The 27575-nt window shown below is 40.4% G+C and overlaps 1 protein-coding gene across 4 annotated transcripts in view; it reads left to right on the forward strand.

The window, feature by feature from the left end:
- Window positions 1-27575, forward strand: part of NKAIN3 (sodium/potassium transporting ATPase interacting 3) — a 547012-nt gene that overhangs the window by 322506 nt on the left and 196931 nt on the right. The window lies entirely within an intron of this gene.

Below are 27575 nucleotides of genomic sequence, written 5' to 3' on the forward strand. Positions count from 1 at the left end.
TTCTTGGATTCGAGGATCCAGTTCTGTCCACAAGTTTGGGAAGTTCTCATTGACGATTTGTTTGAATATATTCTCTGTTCCCTTCCCTCTTTCTTCTCCTTCTGGTATGCCCATTATTCTTATATTGCTCTTTCTGATGGAGTCAGAAAGTTCTTGTAGAGTTCTTTCATTTCTTTTAAGTCTCAAGTCTCTTTCTTCTTCCCTCTGTGTAAATTCCAGGTTCCTATCTTCGATGTCACTGATTCTTTCCTCCATCTGGTCAACTCTACTACCTAAGCTGGATATTTTATTGTTAATTTCTTCTATTGAGTTCTTAATCTCCAGAAATTCTATTTGGTTCTTTTTCAAGATTTCAATCTCTTTTGTAAAATGCTCATGGTGTTCTTTGATTGTGTTTCTGAGTTCATTAAACTGCCTTTCTGTGTTTTCTTGCATCTCGTTCAGTTTTTTCAGAATTGCGATCTTGAATTCTCTGTCATTTAAATCACAAAGGTCCATATCTCTAAGTTCCTTTTCTGGAGACTTTTCACTTTCTTTCTGAGCTATCTTGTTGCCTTGGTTATTCATGGCAATCACTGATTTACTATTTCTCTTCCTAGACATCTACAGGAGTGTCTTCTGCAACAGGTTGATAGGTATGCGAAGAGCTTTTGGAGTTCCAAAGCTCTTTCTGCACCAGATTCAGAGCCCGTTTGTTTCAGCAGTTCTGTTTACTCCTGCAGGGATCCGCCCAGATAGGTGGGGCCAGGGGCGGGGTGAGTTGTGAGAGGTGGCCCAGAGCAATGGCGGCGACCACCACCACAGCCAGTCCTGCTTCCACAGCTCCCTCCCCTTTGCCGGAACTAGTTGAGCTGCGAATCTGTGTCTGCGGTCCACAGTTCTCAGAGCAGCAAATATTCTGTCCTTTGATCCGACACTGCTACTTTATCGCTTCTAGCACCGGGCAGGTGGGGGCGGGGCGAGCTCTGGGAGGGTAGGGAGGGGGCGGCTAGTCTCCGTGCCTAGGGCTTCCGTTCTCCGCTCGGCAGTGAGGGCTTAAACCACCGATTTCAGCCCTCTTCCCTCAGTCTTTGCTCCGAGGTCTGCCGTGAGCGAGCGTTGGGTTCAGCGGTTTTGTATGCTGCCCCCTCAGCCCTGTGGGCCGTAAGCGGAGCCCTAGCAGTCCGAGTCCTTCCCTCTCCCGCAGTTGCGGAAGATCCAGGCGCAGCGGGCTCCGAGCACTGAGCTAGGTCTGTGTCCTGCGCCCGCGCGGCTCCGTCTCCGCACTTCTCCTCTCCCTCCTCCCCCGCTCGCGCGATTCACCCACCTGGAGGTGAATTCAGTAGTCGGCCTCTTCGTCTTGCCTGTCTGCTGTGCAAGGAGTCCTTTGTGGAGTTATTGTTGTCCGATTCGTTGTAAATTCCAGGGGAGCGTTACAGAGCCTCACCTCACGCCGCCATTTTTTTTCTTCCTACAGTCGCTATGGACATATTTTTAAGTGTCAGAATATTCTGCGTTTTTACACTAGAGTGTATGCCTGGAATGCAGGTGTTATTCGAGGCCCTTAAAATGGAGCCATCATGAGGAGAAAGAGTGATGAAAAGTGAGAGGCCCAACCCACTTGAAAGGCAAATCTCTGTAACTCTCCTCCTCATGGAATTTATGATTTTCCGCCCTCCAAGTGTCCATTCAGTCAGAAATCATTTGTATCTCCATAGAATCACTTTGACACTGGGCTTGACTATGGCAAGGTTACACAATTAAATTAGTGCCCTGGAGAAGAGGTATCCCCAGAGACTCTCATTTTACTCCTGGTCTCTACTGAGCTGGCTTCCAAGAGTGATTTATTCCTGTTGGCCTCTCCCATCCCCTGGAGTAGCAATAACCTGCTCTGCAAGCACTCACCTTCATGTTGCCTCCTGCTCTAACAATGGAGGCTGAAGTTAGACTGGAGTTCAGATCCTGACTCTGGCACTCACCAGCTATGTGTTAGGGTAATTATATATACAGCGTATGTAATTATATGTTACAGGGCCTTGCGTGTATTAAACTCTCGGGTTTTTAATAGATGTAGGTGACCCACAGGTATATAACACCTCTGCTTTTGCTGTCATTGTGAGGACAAGGGGTTTGGAAGGCTGAGATGCCTCAGCACAGGGTATCGCGCTGGATGGAGATGGGAGGCTGCTTCTTCATTGTCCTGTAACCTATTTAGTCTGTGCTGTTTTCTGGTCTCAGGGGAAGAACAGATTTGGCCACGCAGTGGGCTGCATTCTCTCTGGCCAGCCATACGCCTCGGGCGAGGTCTGCCTGCGTAGCTGAGCTGGAGCCACCCCTGAGGGGGTGTCATGGTTTGGGGGCAACAAGGTTTCCTGCATTGAGCACAGGAGCAGGAATCACAGGACCTGGGCTGTATGCTGAGTCCCAGCACTCATTTGCTGAGTGACCTTGGGCAAACCACTTCCCTTCTCTTCTTTCTGTTAAAGGAAAATAATAGATCTCTTGGGCATACTTCACAAGGATTTAGTGAAGATAAATTTAGAATATCTGGCGCAGGTTTGGAAGGAAACACCACAGAACACAGAATTAGTTTTATAACCTATAATTAAGTACATGGGTAGTGAGGAAGTATCCACATGCAAATCATACATTTAAAAACTAGACCTTGCCTTTTTTTTTTTTTCTTTCTAAAAAAAAAATAAGTTTGGTTTTACATTCATAGAGATGATGACTTGGAAAACTCCACTGATGGCATTATGGAAGTTTTAATGCATCAGGCAAATATGGTACCAAAGTTGTTAGTGAAATGATTAAAGGTAGATCAGATGGTTCAGGATAAAAGGCAAAATGAGATCAGAGGTTTTTGATTCATGAAGAGAAGTCAATCAAGGGTAGTGATTGACATCTGGGTGTGGACATGTTATGCACAGTAGTCATTGTTCAAACACTCTGTAGAACTGTCTCCTGAAGTTTTCTTCCATGTCCAAGTTCCCCACCCAAAGGAAGAAGAGGGATGACTGACAAAAGGAGAGCAGCTTCCTGGTTCATCAACTCGGGTCGAGAGCTGTCCCCTGGGCCATCTGGGCATTCTGAGACTTTCCTCTCCCTGATCTGCAGCCTTTCCTCACCTCATCTCCCAGTGAAACACCTTCACTGCACACCTCAGAATGACAGGGATTCATGTTCAGAAACTATTTCTCCCACCTTCCTAGTGTACCTCCAGCTACTCAGCACAGGCAATTTAGGACAGTTAGGAGCCAAAACTAAGGATCCTAACAGAAACACACCTACTGTGTTTCCCCCAAAATAAGACCTAACCGGAAAATAAGCCCTAGCATGGTTTTTCAGAATGCCATCCCCTGAACATAAGCCCTAATGCATCTTTTGGAGCAAAAATTAATATAAGACCCGGTCTTATTTTGGGGAAAACATGGTACATGACTCAGTTAGTTGACAGCAGATCGAAGCACAGATACCGTTTTTCCGGGTTGGTTAGCTTCACTTCCTGGGTCAGCAAACTCATGCTATGACCTCACTTTGCACTGTGTTCTCTCTCCCCCTCTTCCCTGTCAGGCATGGCTCTCCTTGGGCCATCATGACCATTGAGGACCGCGATGCTCTTTTCTGGCTGAGTCACAGGCCGCCACCCCTTTTCCAGCTGAAGCTGGTCTTCTGAAAGCCCCTTAATCTCCAAGTGGACGGGTTGCAGTTTAACACACTGGGTTCATTAAAACAAATAAAATGGCACTTTTTCTTTTCTCTGGCTGATCTACTCCTCCTCACCAGTCTCCACTTCCCTGGAGCCAAATGTTTGGGAGATGAAAACCTAGCGTTCCCGCAGATCATCTCTGTTGGGTAAATAGTCCATAGATGCCATTTCTCTCCTAACAGACCTGGTCCTCCCTACCCGCCCTGCTCCTTCCCCTGGTGGTTGCTGGCTGTAGGAGAAGCCTCTTGCTCTCCTGATGTCAGGATGGTGGAAGGGCCTGGCCTCGGGTGATGTCTTGGGCTGGTCCCCTGCACTGACTTTTTGGTCCTGGCTGTCCTCTGGCCAATCTCTGCTGAGACAGCGTGGATCCAGTCTTAACTATGGAGTTCTACCTGTGTTCCTGTTCCAGCCTTGACTGGTATAACTCCTGGTGCATTTGCTCAGCCAGGCCATGCTCCTGGGGAGCCCAGAACCCCCACTGCTGGGCAGGCCCCTCTCCAGCTCTGACTAGTACAATTCACATGCCACAGCCATTGTGTAAGTCCTGAGAGACCTGTCCATCAGCCCTTGGATTCAGGGTCATTTACCCCATGCCAAACTGAGCTCCTCTAAGGCTCCCCAGCTCTCACAACCATCCCTCTCCCACAGGAAATAGTAAATTATGGTCCGTTCTGTGACCATCAAGCCCAGGCTGGCTGAGGACGCTAACCCAGCACCACCCTCCCAGGGCCACTAAAATGCCACAGTTCCTCACTGTATTTTCCACAAATCATAGCCTCAGTCTCTCCAGACAGTCCAAACAAGGGTGAACAAAAGCATCTCAGCTCAGATTCTCTGTCAGCATTCTCATCATGTCCATAACCCCTCCCACCTGGGGATGATGCATTTTTTCTCAGTTTCTTTTGAAAGTGCATTTCTCCAGGACATCCAAATCATTGCTAAGCAAGCTATGACTGACTGTGCAACTCTACTGTTTTCTACTCTTCTGTTTGGAAGTTATTCTTGTGCTATTACTTTTCTCACTGGAGTCATTCTTTCCCCTTTAACTATCAGATGAGCCTGATATACATTGATCGTTAGAATCTTTTAAATCATTCATACAACAAATGTTTTTTGACTTGAGCTTTTTTCTTTGTGCTATGAATAAAAGTGCTAAGTAAAATGTTCTGCCCCTGTAGCATTTACAATGTAGTAATGGCCCAAAGTTGTTTTTATTTCACTTTTTATGAAAAACTTAATAGTTGATGCATTCATGAAAAATTCTTTAGACACCTGCTGTGTACAAAGCACTTTGGGAGACATTGTGTGAATGTGTTTGGGAGACTATTCAGTGATGAATAAATGCTATCCCTCTCTGCAAGGAATTGATAATTAAATATGGAAATAAACATAGAAAAACATGCATCTACTACACAAGACATAAGTAAGTGCTATAATGTCTGCACAAGTTAACTTTTATGGAGATGTAAAAGAAAGAGCAATTCATTCTGCCTTAAAATATTCCAGAAGGCTTTGTCAAGAATATAGAGTTTTTGATGAATCCTTGAAATAATTTGAAAGGCCAAGAAAGCGTTGTGTTTCAGAACTGAAAAACAGAATAGAAGGAGTAAAGAAGACATGGAAGCGCATGAGAAGGCATAAGAAAGGGCATGAGTGGCAGGTAGCCCTGCGTGGTCCAAGCAGAGGATGATTTGAGGAATGGAAGAAGGGATGAAGTTGAAAATGTCTGATTTGAGGCCGCAGAGGTCATGTTCAGTTCAGGCTTTCTTTAGATAGCAGTTTTTGAGAAGGAGAACGGTGGATCTGGCTTGTGACTTAAGAAACAGAGTGAAGAGTGGTTTGAAGCAGCAAAGAGAGCATAGCTGGCAGTCACAGAAATTCAGGCAGTGAGTTCTGAGAGGCTGAGATGTAGAGGTAGGTGTGGACATATAAAATGAGGGGTCAGGGATAAGAGCCCTTGGTAAAAGTTCACCTGACTATATGGGATGGGATGGTTAAGTGAGGAGCTGAAGAAGAGTCAAGGATGTCCAAGGTTTCCCTAACCAGAGTGTCTGCGAGTTAGATGGTATGGAGACAGGAGGAAACTGTGAGACCATGTGACTACCTTCAAATAGCCTGTGTACATAATATCACATACTTTAGGTCACATACAATTCTGGGGTTATCCACCTATAAAGGGAAGGGCTTACTAAAGTTCCACAACGATACCAAAACTTGGGCTCCCACATCTTAATCTTCACCATTTCTATGTGATATTATCTGCCCACTCTTTTCCAATAAACTCACAAAATATAGCCTTGGTGAGTGTGGTGGGACATTCATAGAAGAGGAAAAAAGGCTCTGTGGACAAATCCAGTCAACCAAGTGAAACAACAGTATTTGACACCCAGATGTTCAGTCCTCCATGAGTGTTTGCTGAATGAATGAATTGAAACAATACAAGAGAATCTTTGTAGTTATATGGAAATGCATACATGGCCCTAGAGAGTATTGCAGAGGGTGGAAAAAATAGGTGTTTGTGAGGACATGTGTCCTCAGCAGATCTTTTTCACTATTTCTCTTCATATATCTGGGTCCTAAACCTGAGCTCATGTATTCGGCCTCCCCTCCATTAAATGTCCCATGCTTTTCTGTAAGGCCAACTCCTCTATCTTCTGGTAGATCTTATCCCCTTTATCCTAGAAGAACATTTTACTCTTAAGATTGTCACTTGTCACTTTAGAATTGTCAGTTTTTCCTGTTTACTAGATCATTTTGATTAGCATACAAAAAAACACACAAAAAACCCTGCAACAGCTCCCATCGTTTTACAGAAAAACTCTTCCCACGCCTTCCTGTTGGGGTACAGCTAGAGCCCATTTCTCCACTGTTTATACTCACCCTCTAAATTTCCTTACATTCCATTCTCTCCTGAACCCACTCAAACCAGGATTTCTGTCTCCTCTCTGAAACTACTCTTTTGTCAAGGTCAACACAACCTGTTTTGTGAGAGGAAAGGACGGTAATCAATAATCTGTCCTCATTTTGTTTGGTTTCTTAACAATATTTTATATAGCTGCTCACTCCCTCATTCTTGATACATTTTTCTTCCTGAGTTTCCGTGAACTCAGGCTCCTGCTACTACTCTAACTTCCCCTCCAGTCAATCTCAGTCTATGATGATGAATCATTTCTCCTTTTCCCATATTTTAAGTTAGCCTTTCTAAACCGGAGTTCCCAGAGCGCAAAGCCCTGATGTCCAAAGGCATCCATTGATATGACCTCTCCCTTATCCATCTAGAATGGATTAGAGATGTGCCATCCCTGGAATAGAGAAAATAACTACTGAAATCATTTTCTGTGTTCTGTGGTTTAGATGAAGAATTCCGGTTGAGAAAGGCTGCACTCAATGTCAGTGTGCCCTCAAGTTCAGTCCCAGGCCCTTTTCTCACCTCTCACTACCCTTACTACTTAGATGATCTCATGCTGGTGACACCCCAAATCTCTATTTCTAAACCCCAACTCTCCTTTGTAATTCTAGAGAATTGAAATCACCACTATAGTAAGATCTTGTGACTCAAAATGTGAACACACAATGTGATATATACATGATGTATTACAGAATTGTACACTTGAAACCTAGGTAATTTTACTAACCATTGTCACCCCAATAAATTTTAATTAAAAAAAGTGATCTTAAGACTGGCTCTAGGAACACCTAGGGACTTGTTAGAAATGCAGAATCTCAGGCTCTACACCAGAAATACTTAGTCAAAATCTGCATTTTAACAAGACCCCCATATTCACACACATGTAAGTTTGAGACGTACTGGAGTAAAATATTTAAAGCCTAACTTGCCCTAAAAATAGATCTTTTATTTTCCTTTTGCTTCTCTTCAATAAATTATTGAATAAATTCCCCTAATATGAATCTGAAGCTCTTTTACAGCTTACCACTTACTTAGTTATTAGTTTGTCTCTCACTAAGTTTGAAAAAAAAAAAAAAGGATATAGCAAACTGTGACTCTTGACTAGAAGAGGATTTAAGAGGTCAGGGCCCTTCACAGCACAGCCTCCTTCTAGGGTGCAGGGTGCATTCTGGCAATGTGTTCCCATGACGGGTTAGTCGGATTTGCCAGAGTAGATTGTTCACATTGTTGAAGACCACTGTCTCTTTATACTTCCAATTTTGTCATATTTCTCGGTGACAGCAGGGCATTGGAATGGACATGCGCATTTTGGTCATTTGGCTCCAGGGAAATGGAGAATACATTCAGTTTGGGTTGAATGGAGTATATTTATGAGTTTTATTGCTCATTATTTTGTAGCCTTCCTGGTAGAGAAATGGCTTCCAAGAGCACTTGGATAGCTTGCAGTGCCTTCTCCCTACCTCCTAACACAGGGGGCCAGGGCCTGGGTTGTATCGTGATGCAAAAGAGTCTGTGCCTAATGCTGAGTGTCCACCAGCACAGGAGGAAGAAGAATGTTTGAAGCGTACAGAGCCCAAAGCTAGTCTTTCAAAATTGTTTCAATCATGAGAAGATAAGATTTTCCTTTTTTTACAAAAATGTTGTGAAGTAGAATTAATCAGAATTCTGTGTTTGCAGGGCATAATTCTCCAAATAGTAAATACATCTGTGTGAGAAGACACATGTTTTATGCATCCCAACTAAAATTTTATTAGTTTCATCAACTATGCCAGAGTGAAAACAGGATTATCTTTATATACTCTCTATTTAAAAATGTTATAATTTTTGTTTTGAGTTAATGCAATCAAAGTCTATGAAACCAAAAAAATAAATGAATAAGATAGGGAAAATTATTATAGAGGGATGTCAGGCAATTAATTTATACAAAATACTATGTAATTTTTGTGTATTATGTGATATTTGTAGTTTTATCAGCTTTAAATATTTATCATTTTGTGAATATTTTCTTATACTAAATAATTTCTCATTCTTATTTTTCTATTTGTAACTATTTGTTCCTTATCTTAAAGAAGGTCTCCTAAGAAAGGCAACTTTTGCATATGGCATCAAATAGAACTTATAATACCACCAAGCTCCTATGAGAAACCCTTATTTAAAAATTGAGCCAGCTTGTGCTTTCATATTATACCAAAGAATGGAAAGGGACTTCCTCATTAAACCTACACAATGAGGTGTTGGGTGTTGGATTTAATTGGGTGTCATCACTGCCAATAATTTCTATCCTAAGAGGGGTTACAAGGAGGATCAGAAAGCCCCTCCTCTGATGTGGATACCCAATTATGGTCTAAATCCCTCCTGTCTATCTCCCCCCACCCCCAAAAGATCCAGTCAGATATGTAAAAACATTCAATTAATATAAAAAGTCAGTTGCTATGTTGTTAGCAGAAAATAAAGTAGTAAGTGGAAAATAAAGGACAGCATACCCCTTTCCATGTCCTGAAATTTCCACTCATTGCATATGTTAATCAAACCAAAAATTAGGCCTAGCCCATAGAAGGCAATCACCCTCGATGTTTGTCAAATGCCTGATACCAGATTTGAGCTCCAAACTTAAGCAGTAGCTCAGGTTAGAAGTCATTCTTGATCCCTCTCTTGTACTAATCACACCCAATATCCAATCCATCAATAATTCAAGACAACTCTGTCTTCAAAATGCATTGTGAAGCAGACCAACTACCACCTTACCGTCTAAATCACCTTCATTGCTCACCCAGGCTAATGCGGTAGCTGTTGACTTCCATTCTTGCCTCCTTACAGGTGCTTTCACCACAGCAGCCAGAATGCTCTTTCTAAAAAATGCATCAGATCAGGTCGTCCTGCCTAAAACCATCTTGGACTTCCCTTCAGGCTTAGAATGAACCTCAAACTTCCTACCTGGTCTTTACTTCCTGCAAGATCTTTCCCCACCCCACCTCCAACCAGCCTCTTTCACAGTGATCCATCCACACTTACTTGTAAGGGGTTTCTCCAAGAAGCTCAACTCATTCCTGCCCTAGTTTTAGTCTTACTGTTCCTTCTGTCTTTCCTTTACACATAATCTAGATTTCTGCACCAACATCTTCTTGGTGAGAAGATGATCTTGACTACCCTATCTAAAATCCAAGCCTCCACCCCTTCACATACTCAGTCATGCTGGCATGCTCTATGCTCTCAGTGTGCTTCACCATTTTTCACAGCAAATTGTATTTGTGTTTCCTTGGTGATTGTCTCTCCAGCTAAAGCATAAACTCCAAGAGGACATGGACTTGTTTTGTATCCCTAATGTCCAGGATTGTGCCTAGCCTGCGTTCTGGTTGAATGAATAGAAGGATATCCTTAAAGACTTTTTAAAACTTTTGGTATTGTCCACTATAATGCTGACAAGACAAAATCTATAACAAAATTATTAATAGAAAGTAAATGAGTTTTTGAAACTTAGCATATAGATATTAATAGTAAGAGAATTCAAGACCAGAACTGAAGTCTTCTTACTTCCTGCCACTGTGATCTCCATTACACTCTTCATGCTGTCTTCCTTCCTCAGTGATATGTTAGGTGAAAATACATTTATTCAAGATTCCACACATTAGTTTAATAATCTGTAATAGTATATTTGGAACACAACTACTAAGTCAATACCAGACGATGACTATTAATAAACGTAAGCATGTTACTTAAAAATAAATCTGTGAAAGGGAAGGTGAGGAAAGGACAGATTGTCTGCTTATACTTTTTAATTTTTTATTGATCTGTTTTCCCTGATTTTTAAAAAATGTTTGCTATGAGCTAAATGTTTGTATCCTCCCACTCCACAACGATTTGTATGTTGAAGCCTAAATCCCCAGTGTGATAGGATCTGAGATGGGGCTCTTACGAGGTTACTAGTTCATGAGGAAGGAGCCCTTATGGATGGGATTAGTGCTTTTATAAGAAGAGACATGAAAGATTATGTCTCTCTGCTCTTGGCTGTGTGAAGATACAAGAAGTAGACGGCCAACTGCAAACCAGAAAGTGTCCTCACCAGACCTGAGAGCTGCTGGCCTCTTGATCTTGTACTTACCAGACTCCAGAACTGTGAGAAATTAATGTTTATTCTTTAAGGCACCCAGTGTATCATATTCTATTATAGCAACCCCAATTATGACAATGCTTTTGTCATTTTTAATTGGTTTATAGTAAGTCAGAATGCTTTCTTTTTTCTTTTTTTTTTTTAGAATGCTTTCTTTTAATAAACTAGTCATAATTAATTGTTATATCTTTACTCCTTCTGCCTATAAATTTAGAACTGTGATCCTGAGTAGTCATGCAAATGACAAAATCAGTAGGGACATGTTCTCTAACTTTAATCATTGGAACTAAATCTGTACCTAATTCTAGACTCACCATTTCCTATTCTATGGCAATCAGGAAGGTCTACCATTCGGGATTCCTTCAAGAAAGCACTTGCTGTTTATCTGCAAGGTGTACTATAAGCTGACAGTCTTCTGCAAGATTTGCTTCATCTTGCGTGAGAACCAAGGTCCCACTCCCCCCAGCAGCCCCCCAAACAATGAATGAGCACGATTGGGATACTAACATTGATCATTTCTGCCTATGCAGAACTCTAGCATTAATCCTTGCTTTAGAGCCCCCTGTTCGGTTGGCCCAGACTCTATGAGATCTGTATTTCAGTCTGAAGTCTTTCCCTGTTCCATCCTGCTTCCTCCTTCTATCTTCAGAGACATTAACACCTAACTAACTAACCTCTTGAACTCCTAACTTTGCCTCGAGATCTGTTTCCAACAGGACCAAAATGATACATTTTCTAAATTCCTTTTTTTCTTCCATTTTAGGAAATGTATTTCATCAGATGAAGTTGCGCATAGTATATAGTCATGCTGGCATGTACAATCATGGCTTCACCATAAATGAAAAGGGAGAGCAAAAGGCACACATTGCAAAGTTATGTCAAAGGACTTAAGTGGCTTCACAGTCTGTTTACCTTTCCTTCCCTTTGGCTCATTAGAATGGCTGTGCATTGGTGACATGGTGAGGGCTGGATTGTGATGGATGGGACTGTCAGAAACTCACTGAGTTTTTAGATATTTCATTAGTGCATTTCATTTACAAATGGCCGCACTAGAGGAAAGTGTGATTGCCTCTTCTTTCGTATGTTCAAGAAATCAGCTACTGGAGAGTCACCTGATGAAAAACAATGATTATGTGTCCCTTTCCTCGTCTTATCACCAGTTTTGTACTACTCAACTATAAATAGGAAGCAAAGTCTCAATGCTTTTTTCCCCAACAGTTTTAGTCTACCAATGAAATCTGTGTTTTTCCGCTAGCCTTAAAGAATCCAAACTAGCAAAGGCAACACAAGTCAAATCTAGTTCTGTATTATACACTGAAAAAATAAACCACCTTTGCTGAGGAAAGACATAGAGAATGAAGACTTGCAAAAACACTACCCCATTTCTTGCTCAAAGATTCAAGTCAGCTCTTCTCTCTTAGGAGGGCAGTTCTTATGATCTGTGTGTGTGTGTGTGTGTGTGTGTGTGTGTTTGTGTGTGTGGTTTTAGAGGCTCAATCTCTTAAAATGGAAGAACAACAATACTAGCATCCACAAGCATTTTCTTTCCTCTTCGATAAAAAGAACATCTAACCATAGACATTTCCTTTAAAAAATTGCTTCTGTTCAATCTTTATGCCTTGAAGAGTGTTGGCATTTTATCCTTGAGATATATATTACTAGACTCAATGCTTTAGACTTCTGACACAAAGCGTTTACCATGCTGTTAACGCCTTCAGCGTTCTATGTCTGTCTGAAGAGGCAGGCATGTGCCTTAGGATTCTTGGATCTATGGATACTGTAGTGAAAATGTGTGCTGCTTTGGTTGGCACACATTAGTCCCTTCCTAATAGTGCCCAATTTTCTATTGGAAATGAATCTTTCTGTCATTGTGTATGGCCCTATTAAGGGTGATTCCAGGTTCTTACTACCCACTGCACAAACTAAAGAAACCAGATCCTTCTTTCCTGGGCACACATGTGGCCCAAAGGGGTTCTCTTCTGGGACTTCAAAACAAGCAAGTGAAGCCTTGACAAAGGGAATGCAGATTTTTCTAGTCCTGTGGTGGGGGCCTGGACAGGTTGAAATATGGGAAGTGTGCTTCCTGTTCCCTGTTTTTTTGTCCCTCTGTAGCTTCCTTGGTTTCCTGTTTCTAAGACTGGTCCCCAATCTCCCACATTTTCTACGAGACCCCATATCTAATTATGCACATACATACCATAATATACTTCCAAATAAATCTGTTTTACTCAAGTGGCTGGAGTTGCTTTCTCTTGCTTAAAACCAAGAACCTTAATTATATTGATGACATGATTCTGAATCTTATATTTTAAAAAAAACAAAAGCTGACCAACAAAACCCTCGTGAGATATGAATATGTCCCAGTCCCCAAATATTGAACATTTACAATTATTTGTGTAAAGAACGAGTGGCATAGTACCTGTTTTCATGTAAAAAGAGAGCTATGTCTAATGGTTTTCAATAAAGTCATGTTATTTTCTTCTAGGCTCTCATTTCTTTTAGAATGCTTCATATGCTGCCTTCATTCTCACACACTTGAAACTTTTAAGTCTAAGGGAGAAGGGTCACCCAGAATGAGACCAATAAGAACACATCATACTTCTTTTGATGAGTTGAGATTTTTGAGAGCCTGCCTGGCAACTCTTTACTTTAAAAAAATCTATTCAGACCCAGAAACGTTCTATTATATCCTTCAGGTTCTCTTGACAATAGTTTCAATTTGCTGCTTAAAACTGAAAAATTAGTGCCAAGATTTCATTGACTTGAGGATACAGGTAAGTAAGCACCATAAACACCTCTTTTTAATGAGCTTAAGTATGGTAGAATCATTTTAAAAGAATGAAAATATGAATTTTTCTGTGACATATTAATATCTGGAAGCTATTTGGTTTATAATTTTATGTATTTTTTCAGAATGTTTATTTTAAAAATTGAGAAAATAAAAATTATGATAATCAAAGAGAGACTCTAAGATTTCAACATGAGCTAAAAAGGATGAACGGGGGCCAAAAGCTTTTGTCCTCTCCCTCGCTCATCAAAAACTGCCAAGTGAACCTCGGGACCACCAGGCAAAGATCTGTTGTGGGGCAGAAAGTGACAGTGGCCTGTAGAAAGTTCAAATGGGAACAGGTGGGCCATGTCATCTCAGGCTCATTGAATCCCCTTGGCAGGGTACACAGACCAAAGTCAGGCCAACTATGCCTCCTAGTTATAACAAATGGACTGTGTTATTTTGAGTTTGTTTTTATATTATGAAAGAAAGGATTTATTTGACACTGGTTTTCCTATTACTCTGTACGAGTATATTAGCTCTGCTTATTCAAGGTACACTCCCACAAAGAATACATTTCCTGCTATTCTATTGCAGTTATTCTCTGAGGAAGACTACAAGCCAGAAAGGAGACTTTCAGATACCCTTGTGGGAACTGGAAGAGGAACTAACATTCATAATTTGCCTCTTCCCTGTCAGGCAGAGAGCACTAGGTGTATGCATGGAGGATATTTAATTTGATGCTTACAGTAATCAATCTTGTGAGCTGGCTAGATAACATGATCCTCACTTTACAGAAGCTCCGAGAGACTGAGTCACTGGTGCCAGGATGTACAGTTAGTAAGTAAAAGATCAGCAACTTATACCCAGGTCTAACTCCAATGAACATGCCCGTTATATTAAAACAGAACAGATCCTTAAATGTACATGATCTGTGGGTCCAAGGAAATTACAAAGAGGTTTTAAACACGAGTAATATCTCTAACTTTATGACTGAGTTGTATACAGTTTATGTATCTATAACCCAATTATGTGGTAATTAAATACATAAGTATAGTGCACAGCTGACAAGTCCTGTGGCTTTTATATTTTAGTTTTCCTGATTCATTGATTTGGTTGCTTTTCTTAATTTTCAAATATTCAATAGTGGGGTTCCCCAGGAAACAGACTCTGAGATGGACATTACAGGCTCTTCAGGAGGACCACTGAGGAGTGCCATCAGAACATGTGAAAAGGGACGGGAAGCAGGATTAGCAGAGGGACATTGAGAAGACATACAGATGTGACAGAGGCCTCTCACCATCCAGAATGAGCAGTGCCTGGGGGAGGACTGAACTGAGGGCCACCTGGCCCAGCAGAGATGAGAGTGGCTTAATCATGAAGGAAGCGCCTGGGCAGCACACTGAAGCATGCACGACAATCCCCTCCTATGTGCCTAGGGCCCATTGACTCGTATACGTTTACCCGTATACCGTAGCATGGGACCAGCTCCTCCAGGATTCTGGATGGACTCATTTCCTGGGAAACTTATAAAAGAAGGGTTCTTGAGGGAACCCGCAGTCCCCATGACAGTCCCCATGGCTGTGCTGGTCTTGATGCCACAACAGATACTAATTACTCTTGATTCTAAATAACTCTCACCCTCAGCCAGCACTTTCATTCCTCTAGGTGGCTTACCCACTAGTGTCCAGACATGCATCTCTGGACCCACCCTCAGGCCAGGACACTACTCTGGGAGATGTACCACCAACACTGGGCATGACTCTAGACTGCACTGGACATCCCCTGGGCTCAAACTCTCAGAGATTGGTTTTCCTCCCTCCACCCACTGCCAAGGTTGAGACACGCAAGATGCACTTCTGTTTCTTGCTGTATGGTAGATTTTTTTTCTGGATTATGTCTACCCCGAGGGTGTAGTTCTTGTCTGCATTTTATGTTGGAGGGTCTCCTAATAGACTGCCTATGTGGAGTATTTTTTCTATCGTTGGTACATAAAATAATCGTGTTGTGTCACAACCTATGGAGTTAGTGAACTGTTACTCCCCACTGCAATGGGTTGAATGGTTTCCCCAAAGATACCAGGTCCTAATCCCTGAAACCTTTAAATGTTACCTTATGTGGTAAAGTCTTTGCAAATGTGGTTAAGGACTTGAGATGGGATATTAGTCTCGATTATCCACATGGGCCCTAAATGCCATTACAAGTGGCCTTAAGAGAGACAGGCAGAGGGAGAGTTAAACATGCATAGAGGAGGAGATGATGTGAAAACAGACAAGAGAAGAATTTGAAGTTATTGGTCTTAAAGAAAGGAATGAAGTGGCCACAAGCCAAGGAATGTTGCCAGCCACAAAAGCCAGAAGAGGCAAGGAATGGATCCTCTCCTCGGCCTCTGGAGGGAGCACAAACTTGCCAACACCTTGATTTCAGACATCTGCCTCTGGAACTGAGAGAACAAATTCCTCTTGTTTCTAGCCATTTAATTTGTGGTGATTTGTTACAGCAACCATAAGAAAATACAGTAGTGCCTCGGTTTTCGAACGCAATCTGTTCTGGAAGACCGTTTGAGTTCTGAAATGTTTGAAAACAGCTGACTGCTAGGTCTCAGCATCTTTCACTCAGCAAAAACCACCTGATATGTTCGACTTCTGAGGCGTGTTTGAAAACCAAAGCATTTACTTCCGGGTTTACATAAACAGAAATGTTCGTCAACGGAGACATTGGAAAACCCAGGTACTAATGTAATGCATTCACAGCACTTACTCCCATGACCCAGCTCTCCACTGACTCCATTTCCTTTCACATTTTTATATGGAACTTCTGCAGATATTAGGAGCTGGACTGGAGGTTATACAGTAAAGATAGGGTTACTCACACCAGCTCTGTCTGGAATCCTGTCTGGAATTCCTGTCTGGAATCAGACAACCTGGGTTTAAATATTTACTCTATCAGTTTCTAGTTGTGTATCCACAGATGCACACCTTAACCTTTTTAAACCTCAGCTTTCTCTTTTGCAAAATGTGAGTCGTAATCATATCACATAGGCATACTGTGAGGATTGAATTAGATGACCACGTAAAGTGTTAAATCATCAGGTGAAATGTAATGCTCATTAAACATTAGCTGTTACTATTTTTAGCATATATTTTAATCAAATTACATATGTTTTAATAATTGGATTACACTGTTACATAATTTGATTGAAATATATGCTAATAGTATGTATTGATCAATAAAAATAATTATGTTAGCTATAATTAAGAACTTACTAGATCTCAGGCAACAATCTATGCCTCAATTTCTGCATCTGAAAAATAAGAATACTAGTAATACTGGCTATTATGAGAATTAAGTGGGGGACAATTCACATTAAAAACTTAGCACACTGCAAGACGTATTAGAAGCATGGGTTGTCATTATTACCTCTATGCAGTATATCAATTATTCCTCACCAAAGCTCTCTAAAACTGCTACCACTGACAGCCCCATTTTATAGACAAGACTTGAAATAAATTGTTCAAGTGCATACAGCTCATGTTTTTAGAACCAAAATTCAAGGTTAGAGTCTGAGGGCTCCATCATTTCCACCTGCCAATGGAAATAGCTTATTATTTTAGAATTAATTGTTTGAGTACAGATTCTAAGTATCATCTCTGTCGTATAAGAGATGTCCAGATGATATCTCTACCATAGAGGAATGCCTTATTGTTGAGAATAATGAAGGAGCATGTTAGCAATTATACTGTTAGAATTTTGAAGGTAGTAGGAAACATTACTAGAAAATCTCCTAGTTCTCCTACCTTCCAAATTTCAGCATCATCAAGAAATCTTTAAAATGTCCATGTTTCATAATGATTAATTGTAAGGAATGCTTTATATTTCTACATGTCAATAGCAGGTATATTTGAAAGTTAATGACTATGCTTACCTAGTGTTCTCCGTATCTAGGAGCCTGGAAATATTCGAGGTCTGACAGTTAAGTTCGTGAACTCATCCTAGAAAAAGTGACACATTACTTATTGCTGAATATCACTACAGTCACCTTCAAAGTACTCCCCTTGGGAAGCTAGGCATCAATGCCAGCACCGAGTCCACTCTTCAAAGCAATTTTGGATCTCTTTCTGGAATGGCCATCAGAGCTATAATTGTATTACCCTTGGTGTCCTGAATGTCTTCCTATCAATATGATGTCTGCCAATTAAGTTCAGGAACTTTCCACCGTGCACTTACACTGGCAGCACTGTACAAATAACTTAGTAAGGTTTCATAACCTGGGTATATCAGTGTCTCACAACTGTGTTCATGTCAATGTGTGGCAGTATCTTGCTGAGTGGCGTTCCTTATTGTTGTTGCATGTTTTTGTATGCCGTCACGAGAATATCTGAACAAACATTAAATTTCTTGTTAAATTTGGCAAGAGTGGGAGTGAAATCAGGGACATGTTAGTCCAAGTTTATAGGGATAATGCCATGAAGAACATAGCAGTGTACAAATGGATTAAACGTTTTTCTGAAAGGAGAGAACATGTCACTGATGAAGAGGTCAGGGCGTCCAGTAACAAGCAGAACTGACAAAAACATTGCAAAAATTCATCGAATTGTGCATCAAAATCATCTGCTGACTGTGAGAAGCATAGCAGACCAAGTAAACATCGATAGAGAAATAGTTAAGAAAATCTTAACTGAAAATCTTAGCATGAGAAAGGTGTGTGCAGAAATGTTCCTGAAGGAGCTCACTGAACAAAAGCCAAGGAGAGTCGAAGTTTGCCAAGACCTTTTGGAGAGGCAAGAAGATGTTTTGGGTCATATTATCACTGGTAATGAAACATGGGTAAACCAATACAACACTGAAACAAAGTGTCAAAGTGCACAATGGAAGTCAGCCAATTCTCCACGACCAAAAAAGTTCTGTCAGTCCAAATCAAGAGTCAAAATGATGTCGCTAAACTTTTTTGATATCAGAGAGATTCTTCATTATGAATTTGAACTAAATAGACAGTTAACCACGTTTACTATTTGGAAGTGCTGAAAAGTCTGCGTAAAACAGACGACCTGAACTTTTTGCTAACAATTCATGGCTCTTGCATCATGACAATGCACCAGCTCACATGGCACTGTCTGTGAGGGACTTTTTAGCCAGTAAACAAATAACTATTGGAACACCCTCCCTACTCACCTGATCTGGACCCCAGTGACTTCTTTCTTTACCTGAATGTAAAGGAAATACTTGTATATGGAAGTCAGGAGTTTCAGAAAGGTAAAACACTAAAGACAAGGACACCACTTGGGAGGTTATTGCAGTAGGTCCAGTCATAAGGGATGGGTGCTTATATGGGATGATGATGGCATGAATGGAAGGAAGAGAATGGCCAACATTTTGTTTTCTGCTATAGATAGATAAATTTTGTATGTCCATGTGTGCAGGGTGGGAAGGGGATAGGAGAAGGTGGAAAAGACTAGGTAATAGAGACCAGGATGAGAAAAATGTGACGGGAGACAGAGTTGACGGAGATCTAAATGACAGAGGTAAAGCTGTAACATGAGAACTTTTTCCCTGTCTCTATGCTTTGGTTTGCATTTTTTCATTTGATTGACTGCTAATTTTGCCTTCCTTCTCTGTCCAAATATATCAAGAATCAAACCAAATGAGAGGTTCAATACGTTCAATAATATTTATTAAATGCCTATCCTCGATTAGGTACTATACATGTTTCTTCACAGTGGAGTCATTTTTTTTTCTTATCATCTCAATCTTTAATGCTTCATTTGTGCTTTTGCTAAGGCATTCATTACTTTGTACCTTGAATTCCAGGAACTGAGATATTTGCTATCTCCTCTAATAGGTTGTACCAGTAGTGCCCTGAGGGAAGAATCCATGTCTGTCTCATTTGTATTGCAGTGAATTGCACTCAATAGACATAAAATAAATATTTATAATTTGAGCTTATGAATTCACATAATATTCGAAATAGCTTGGTGTTTTGATGGTAACTACTCAATTCCACCCAATACCCACAGTTAGCTCCCAGTTGCATAATAACCAATTACCAAGTAGCTCATTAGATTACTACAGTATTAATACAGTTCATTTATTTAAATGACTCAAATTACCAAGATGAATATTTTACAGCTCCATCATTTCAGGCATATTAACAATATTATCAGTGTAACTACATCATAATTCAATAAATTATCGGATATATTTGGGAAATAGTTGATCCAGGCTGTATAAACTTTTTTCTATTAACCTAGGTATGTAGATTTTTTAAGTAATTTTGTTTGTGTTGTGACCCATCACATAGCATATGTATATTATCTTAAGTTATAGCTAATAAATGTCCTATTTCTAGTGAACAAATACTAAAACACAGAGAGCATATTTTGCTAACATTCCATACCTAATTATAGCTCTTAATAAATATTAAAAATTAGAGCAACAGTGCCTCATGGTAAAGGATGAGTAACTTGGGCCAGAACCCAGAGAAATTATGGAAAGACTTGAGACCTTCCAGAAAGACATATTTGGAGACACCAGTTTGGGATTGACAAATTTGGAAGCCTTGCTGACCAACCAGGACAGGGTACAGGACAGAAAATCAGATATTTCCACATCTAGGCAAACAGCAGGAAAGAGATGATCTGTCAGAATTGAACAGACAGAATAATATTAGCAGAAGAATAGATTTGAAGATTCAGTAAGAATGGGGATCTTGGAAACAGGCTATGTCTGAGAAGAGTCACTGCATGCGTCCTATACAGAGTACAGTAGGGGACACATCTAGAGTCTGTGGGTGGAGGTTAGAGGACGCATCATATAGGAGTGAGACACCATAGGGACTGAAACATGGCCAACTCTTAACGACCTAGTAAATTAGAATAGCCCCCAGAGATCTCCAGAGAGCTCCAGGCCCTAATCCCTCAATCTGTAAATGTGTTACCTTACATGGCACAAGAGACTTTGCAGATGTAATAAAGGTTTAGGACCTTAAAACAGGTAAATTATCCCAGTGGGTCCTAGTTAATCACATGAGAGTGTTGTCTTCAGCTGGGAAGAGAGGTTAGTGAGATGAGGCAGAAGGGAAGGTCAGAGAGATCCGAAGCATGAGAGGGACTTGACCCACCATTGCTGAATTAGAAGGTGAAAAAGACCACAAGTTAGGAATATAGTAGCCTCTAGAAGCTGAGAACCACCCGGGCCAAAAGCCAGACAGAGAACCTGGACCTCAGTCCTACATCTATGTGAAACTGAATTCTGCCATCATCCTTAATGAGTTCAGAAATGGATTCTTCTCAGAACCTCCAATAAGGAACGCAGCCTTGCTGATAACTTGATTTCCGCCTGTCAGTCTCTGAGCTGAGTTCCAGCTGAGCCCATCTGGTCTTCTGACCTACAGAACTGTGAGATAATAAATTTTTGTTGTTCTAAGCCACTCAAATTGTGGTAATTTGTTATGGCAGGCATAGGAAACTAATACAGATATCAAAAAAGACACCCTGTAATTGTCAAGAGACATGAATGGCTTAAAAAGGATTTTGGCAATTTTTTTTTTCTTCACTTCCCTATGTAGGCAAAAAAAGATCAAATTTTCAAGATGCTGGGGTATTCAGCAGAGGTGGGACAAAAGTGACTTCATTATTTCATTGGGCATATTCTGTAGAACTTTGGTGTTCTGGTAAGATTTTCTGATCTCTTGAACTATGAAATTCCGTAAATAACATATAATGTGTGATTTCAGCCAAAACTTGTGATAGCTGGGTTTTTTGTATGTCTTACTGTTTCTTTGCAAAAACGCTTACAATATTTTTACACTAAATCATTCCAGGCAAATAATTATCTATTTAATTATGTAAATTTTTCTTGCTAATTTTCATTCAATTATAACTGATTTTATCTCAGATTATAGTTATTAGGACTTTAGAGAAAAGTTACAAAGTCAAGTAAATGTTTTCAATGAATTGAATAACATCATATGTATGATAGAGGTCTCCCAAGCTTTTTTTGAAACAGTAGCAACTGAACATAAACATATGAAATACGAAGTTAGAATTAGAATGATTTCAATGAAGGAGGAAAGTTATTTTTTGTTACTATCCCCTAGGTCTTCACCATGGCATACCACACCTGAATCATCCTGCTTGATAATAAGAACAACCATGCAAGATACTCAATGCAGACTCTTTCCCAATGAGCCGTACTTGCTCTGAATGAATTGCAGTATTTCTAAATGATGCCTCAACTGATTAGCTTTATTTTAGGAAGAACTTTGAGATTACTGGATGAGAAATTCTGGCACATAAACTGTCACATTCCCCTTCCTTTGCTAAGAAAAAAGTTTCAATTTCATCTAGCTTCCATTGAGGTTCATGGTCATCTCTAGGGTGTTCTAGACGTAGATTTGATATTCAGTTAATTTATCTTTTATTTGCACAACCAAGAACTTTCAACTTTAATTTCTTTCACCTTTCTAATAGTGGTTCATCATTAAAACTATTTTGGAATAATAAAAACAAAAAACACATCATATGGACAACTTTTTTTCTTTTCCACTAGATGAGATGAGGAGAGTTGAAGTTGGGAGAGATAGACTTTTAAAAACCAATATTAGAACACGTATCTCTACATATTTGTTGTATAAATAAATTTACTCATACAAGTTACCAAAGAGAAAATAAAAAATGCTTCTTTATCATTAGAATGTGACTTTAAATCACCTCCTGGATGACATGCTTTAATCATGAACATAGGGCTTAATAAGTGTATGATCTTGACAGTTAAACTTATCTTGGTCTTTATAATGAGGATCATCAACCCACCTCATAGATTTTTGTGAGGATTAAATGCAACAAAATAATGTTGGTAAAGAGCTTAAGAAAAGTAGCTGTAATGAAGTCAGCATGCCCCCACCAAATGTTAGCAATTTTTATTAAAAATGGCAATTAACAGAGAGAAATTAAAGCAAACAAAGATTGGGAATCTACACAAGAAAATACTAGGGCATGTGAGGGAGGTTGGGGAGAAGTAGGGAGAATTTCTGCCTCAACTGGGAGTGATGGAAAACCACTAAGCAGTAGATATAATCCCCCAAGGATACCGTGAAGACACGGATGGTTGTGCTTACAAATATTCTCCCAATTGTTCTGTTGTGTCTGCATTTTTTTCCAACCACTTCTATATGGGAGCAACACCCATGCAGAATCTTCTTAGGTTCAGCTACACATTTAGACTCAAGACCATCATGGTCCTCTTGGTACCAGCACTCAGAAGGACTGAGTCAGGAACCAGAGCTTGCCAACAAACAGCAATGTCAGGTATTCTTCCTTAAGACTTGAAACAACCCATGCAGCCGGTCATGTCTGAGATGAAGTTTACATCAAATAGGTCCAGGAGCTGCACTAGCTTAGAAGCTTCATCCATCAGGGGAACCCATATCTTCTTAGCACCCCATAGGCATAGCTTCTAGAGTCCCCATTAAGGACTTGCACTTACTCAGGAAAGCTAAAAATTATGACTTTTCGTCATCTTTTACAATAGATAATGCCTACCCAGATATAATTTGCAATCATGATGGTATAGTTCCTTCTGGGATGGTTACACTGCTGACACGGCTTGTGCATGGTTTTTGACAAGGATGGTGTTGTGTCACCAACTGGCCCCACTAATGAGTCTCACTCATTAGCAGCTCCCCTGGGCATGGAACAAGTGACTTGTGACCACAACTCCTGATGAACCCCCCATAGGGTAAGGATAGCCTTACCCTACATACCCTACATTCCTCTTAGATACAGTTGATAGCTCCCAATCTCATCCATCATCCACTATCATCCTGAGGATTGCAGGCATGTTCAGGATCCATTTGGGAACTCAAGGGTGGTCAAGGGGAAAGAGGAAGAAAGTGGTCCATGGTCCAGGACCCATCTCTGCTCACAGAACCCAGCACATCGTCTCTTCTCAGTATTCTCCCTGGTAAGGAAAGAATTGTCAATCTCCTTGTCTTGCAGGCACATTCATCTTTAATGAACAGTAGCTCATTCCAAAGTTCCTTGGAACTTTCATTCCCTAAAGTTAGGGAAGCAAAGTCCACCCTTTCTCACCCCTCCCAACTCAGCTCTCCTGAAAAAGTGGTAATTCTCGCTTCCTGTCATCTGGTTAATTGGGGGGGTTGAGGGTGAGAGGTGGTGGTGGGAGGAGTATCAGGCTCATGCTTGATACTCTCAACAAAAATGGATGGAGGACAGCTGGTTCCACAGCTGGCGGTTCTGTGAGAGAAGAATGTAGGGTTACCTGTAAACACCTTTGTTCTCAAATGTGGCTCATGAAGACAACATCCTGCTCTGCTTAATATCCTGGTGTTCAAATGTACTAAAAGGACTGAATGGCAAGATTTATAAAGGCTCTTACCTGCAGCAATGGTTTTATTTCCCAGCAGGCCTAGGTCCATCAGTGAAGAGATTTAGGACAAGACAACATGGGAAAGGTTTTCTATATACTCTCTTTCTGAGGAATCTATAGCTAGAACTCCCCAAAGCTCAAGGGAACAAATTGGACTCATGAAGACTGGGACCCAGGTGAGAGCTTATAGTCTCTATTATTATGCCACTTAGTTTAGAAAAACAAATCTTATTAAAAAACCATCAGTCCTCATTTTTAGTCACTGACTTGTAAACTACCCTTCTTATTCTTCAATTTCATTAACTTTCTATTCCTCACAACTGAGGAAATTGAATTTAATAAGCTGTAATTCTTTACTTCTGAAGCACCTCCTAGGTTCACTCACTCTTGAAAATTTATCAATAACAATCACTTTAAATAAATTACTAAGACTTCCCTCATTCTTTCCTTTTAACAAAGCAAGTTCTTCAAACATTAATTTTTCTTTGCTTATCCTTTGGATCAAGTGGGGAATTTCATTTTTTCTAAACTTCATTACTATTTATGGTCACAGTGACATTCACACACTTGCCCAAGTGGTTTAAAAATGGGGATGCTAATGGAATCTATGTAAAGGATCTCTGCAAACTGTGTATAGAAAGTGTTAAGATTCCCCACCTAGTGAGGTGAGGGAAAATGACTCATCCCACCGTGTGACTGTTCAGACTTTCAGACTGTACTTTAAATTGTTCTTAGATGATTGGTTGGTCATTCAGGCCACACACTTCTTTCTACATTATAACCACATCATCTTTTCTGTTTCCCCTCCAAAAAAACTCCTTATGACTCTATTCCACATCCATATTCATACAGCTCTAAGCATTAATTACATTCTACAAAATGAACAATGGTGATTGTGGAAGCCATGGTAACATGCCACTCAGATCTCTTTCAAGAGAAAGTCCACGTAAAGAAACCAGTTAGCTGACGCCTCCAGCTGTCAATTCAGGGCCCCCTATGGCTTTTTTGCCAAGGTTACAATCAATCCAGGCTACTCCCAGCTGATCGCTAAGCCCAGTGGAAGAACGGGAGCTGGGCCATTTCTGCCCGACAAAGTACTGCTTTAAAAGATAGCCTTTACTCTGAGACTCCTTATCAGCCTTGTTCAGAGCTGCACTCAACCCAAGGACCTTCCTGTCCAACCCTCTTTACCTCCCTTTTCCCTTCCAAGCTGTTGGACCTGTATTGTGGATGAAAAGCTCTCCCTGCCAATTCCTGCTACCTCTGCACCTTATCTCTTACAAGTATGTCCCCCATTAAGTCTCTTGCACTTTTGGTGTCTGTTTCACAAAGGACCCTGATGGACATGACAAACTGTACAACCTACAGAAAAAGAATATTGTTAGAGAAAGGAATAGAGAGATGTTATCCCCCATTTCTCGTACTTCACGAAACCATTCCCTCTGTGGGAAACAGAAAGGTGTGATTTTAATATAAGGCTCCAACCCTAAGAAACTATATATATGAATATATGCGCCAAGGTCCTGTATTTGTTTCATCCCTGGGTCACCTGGTGCTCTTGCTGGCTGTGTAAGCCTAGACACTCCTTCCAGGCAACATTTTGCTGGGTTCTTCCATCTCCCCAGGTGTGGTCTATTCTCAAGCCCTTCAAACCCTTTCTGGGGTAGTTCCACTTCCACATAGGTCTACCCACAAGGACGCTAAAAGGCATCTCTGTCTGGAGCAGCCGCACCTTGCTTATTTTTAACTCCTCCATACTTCTTCACCTAATTGTAACCCGCCAGTCCACATTATCTCTTTCAAACTGGTAGAGAGCCATGTTCTCTGTTTTGGTCTTTCTCTCAGATACTTCATCTGCGCCCCTGAGCGTCCAGCTTCCCCTGAAGGCTTCGGCTTCCGTAACAGAACAGCCGAAAGATGGCAGGTTTTCTTATTGTTCTTCTGGCATCCTTCTCCTGGGGCAACAAGCACGATAGCAACCATCTGCTTTAAAATGAAAAGAAAAAGGGGGAAATACCAAGAAAGGGGAAGAGCCGTATGATTCTGCCACTTCAGCATATGGCTGGACAGCAAATTAAAGTTTTAGCATTGAGAGGAACATTAGAGGTTTTTCTAATTCAACCTCCTTTTCCGTCTTCTCTTTATGTTCCTGACAGATGGTCAAGCAGACTCCTTAAGTCCAGTGACAGATAATTCAGTTCCTCGTGAGAGAGTGTATTCCAGAATTGTTAAACTTCTTAGAAAGTCCATCCTTATGTTGAGTTGGCTTCTGTTTCCATTATGGGCAGCAGAGGATGTTTGTCATTGTCCAAGAAACAGTGGCCTTGGACCTAAACAGAGAGGATTCAGATAGTCTCTGTAAGCTTCAGTTCCTTCATCTATAAAATGGAGTTGATAATATCTATCTTTCAGAATTATAGGGAAGATTAAATGAAATAAATAGTCATAAATATCTGGTATAGTGTTTGTCATGGGAAGTGTTTGCTAAATATTGTTTCTGTCCAATAAAGTTCCAAACTCATTCATTCATTCACTCATAAAATATTGATTTAGCATTTATCTTGTTTCAAACCCTGGAATAGACCCTGGCGATATAGCAGAAAAATAAAACAAATGGATACCTTGTGTCAAAGAGATACAGTGCATCCAAAGTAAGCATTGAATTACAAATGTTAGAAGTGCTATGAAAGAAAACACCAGGATCCTAAGAGAGCACGTACAAAGGGAATCGTAAAGAACAAATCAACTTTCTATCACACACACGCACACACACGCATAATGTGATCACTTCCCCCTACAAAGTCTTCTTATCTCAAAAATAAACGTTCCAATGTTTTCATCCATTCTTCAGATAACACAGTTAGAGGATGGCTTAGTTTTTCCTATTAAAATATGAAACATTGAAAGCTCTTTCCTTAACTTTAAGGCTAATAATAAAGAATTTATATTATTTAATTTTTTTTCATGTTTTTAAGTCCCTTTTAATATATAAAATAACAACTGCAAATGTGCATTCCTTTTATAGTTTGCACATTCTATGTACCAATTTTTATTGGCTATTCTATTTGCTTCTGTAATGTTGAGGGGGAACATAAGTTGTAAGAGAAGGTATAATCTATTTCTTTTGGGGAACTTATTTTAAAGTTACTTATGTGATATCTAGATGAGGTTTGTAAGTTTCTCCTCGTCACTAGATCTGCTGTTGTGAATTAACCAAACGTGGTTGTGTGTCATCCATGTAAGTAGGTGTGTGAAATAAGAGCCTTTAGTCTTGTGCGTATTCTGTCTGGCTTCGATCATAGAATGTGCTTCGATCATAGAATGTGCTTCGATCATAGAATACAGCACCTAGAGACGTCCCTTCTCCCTCCTCTCTCACACTCTAGTATGTAATCCATCCGCCTGATTTCATCTCACTTCATTCATTTTCTTCTGGTTTTAAGAATTTATACTTGGACATTGCCTGTATAGTTTGCCTTTCAGGCAGACATAGATATGACCCCATCAGAAGTTCCTAAACAATTGCGTTAGACCATTTTCCCCATTAATGCACTCAATAGCAAATGTCATCTCAATACACCTGATTTTGAAACCTCAGAGGATTATGTGCTTGTTCTTAAAAAAAACTTTCTCTTTCTTTATAAAATGCACCTCATTGGAGCTCACTATACCTTTTATATGAGAAGAGCATATTTTGAAGAATGTTCACATAGTC

The sequence above is a fragment of the Rhinolophus hipposideros genome (assembly GCF_964194185.1).
Source record: "Rhinolophus hipposideros genome assembly, chromosome: 13".
NCBI lineage: Eukaryota > Metazoa > Chordata > Mammalia > Chiroptera > Rhinolophidae > Rhinolophus > Rhinolophus hipposideros.